Source organism: Echinops telfairi, unplaced genomic scaffold (genome assembly GCF_000313985.2).
Source record: "Echinops telfairi isolate 266 unplaced genomic scaffold, ASM31398v2 ScPeMD7_7469;HRSCAF=8507_1, whole genome shotgun sequence".
NCBI lineage: Eukaryota > Metazoa > Chordata > Mammalia > Afrosoricida > Tenrecidae > Echinops > Echinops telfairi.
This window is the reverse complement of record NW_022111373.1, coordinates 109,873,323-109,875,004: the sequence shown is the minus strand read 5'-3', so window position 1 is coordinate 109,875,004 and position 1,682 is coordinate 109,873,323. Positions and strand designations below refer to the sequence as shown.

Here is a 1,682-nt window from a genome sequence, read left to right as displayed (position 1 = left end):
GGCACCATCAGCTTTCTTCACCATATTTGCTTATTCACCTGCTTTGTCTTCAGTGGTTGGTCAACTAGAGGAAATAAGTTAACACAATCATTTAGATTGGTTGTGTACACACTGGACAGGGCTTGTTTCTTTGCACATGTAAAGCGCACCATTAACTATCCTGTTTTGCTGTGGACTATGCAACCATTTTTAGGTCGATCTTGGCAAATCACACACGGTTCAGTGGCAATAGGGCAAGATCTGGATCCCACATTTTCTTCTTTGCCTTGTGCTTCTTCCCTCTCAAGCTCCCTCACATCTTGGCTGCTGTAATTGATGCTACTGGAAGTGGATGGCTGGGGATAGTCCTCACTCTCCTGAGACTGGGAGGCTTGTGTTACATGATCATCACTCACTGCTGTTTTTTACAATCAGGAACACCGAAACCCTCTTCGACTTGAGTTGTGTTTTCTAGTTTGGGACTCTCAAGCATTTTCTCTTCATCTTTCCCTTTATCTTCAGGAAGACAATTCTCACAAAGTGCCCAACATCTGCTACAATGGGGTGGGAGCAGAATTCACTTCATTGCATGAAGCACACTTCCAATAGTCGCCTAGGAGATTTCAGGATCATCTTCAAGTGAATCTGTATTGCTTTCCTCAGCCTGATAGACAGTAACATGATATATCTCTTCATCATCATCTGAGAGTTCTTGTCCTTCTTCATTAAGATTATAATCTTCGGAATCAAGAGATTCAACTTCAAATTCTACACTGAATTCATCTGAAACAGAATCCTGGTCCAACCAATCACCAGAATGTTCCCTCACACCAGTGTCAGCAGGTGGAATCGATGGCATTTCTACGGACTCACTGCTAGTGCTTCTTTCACGGCATATCCTCCTGAGGACACGCAGTGCAACACCCTCATTCAAGGAGAGGAAAACACGATCAGATCGGTGGTGTGTTCGTTGTACTTCAACAGCTAACTCCTCTGAATTGCCTTCCATCTCACTTACCACTCTCCTTCTAGATGAGGTAGTTGGTCTACAAATCAAATTTGAAGATGAAGATTTCTCTTCCTGTAACTCTTGCATAGAGTCCTTTTGAACATTCTCCTTAGGTTGACACCTGTTCTCAATCACAGATGTGCCAGAGTCCAGTGGTTCCTGTTGATTTACAATTCCCAAGTGTCTGTAGATCATTGTATATACTTTCCGGTGGTCTTTTACAGAGAAGCGTGGTTCCCCAAACAAAAACAAATCCCCTAGAAGAACATTTGAACAATATACCGAATGCAGTGGCTTCTCATCGTACAGTCGTTTAGCCATAATATATTGGCCAAGATAAAATGTAACCTCTTTCATAGTAGAAGTGTCTTTCTGTGCACCAACAGACTTCAACAACTTCCAAAGCAATGGCTTTGGCCTCACCAGCGTCTCTGGTTCTGAAGCAGGAAGCTGTGAGGTGCTTGCCGCAGCACCAAAGGTAGAAGACACAGACATGTTGGGATTGCACATTTGCCTGCTTCTCACCGTGCGGGGTTGAGCGGGAGGGGATCCTCGGGCTTCCCTGTTCCCTTCAAGGACCTCGCAGAAGTCCTCCGTCCGGGGCCTGGGTGACACTCCACTCGCAGGGCCCCGCGCATTGGGGATCCAAAGGAGGATCTTGGCTTCCAAAGCGGCGGGGGCCTCGCTCAGAAGG

The 1,682-nt window shown here is 45.8% G+C and overlaps 1 pseudogene; it reads right to left on the bottom strand.

Moving 5' to 3' along the window:
* Positions 1-64: 64 nt before the first annotated feature.
* LOC101654669 lies at positions 65-1,507 on the bottom strand (annotated as a pseudogene).
* Positions 1,508-1,682: the final 175 nt, after the last annotated feature.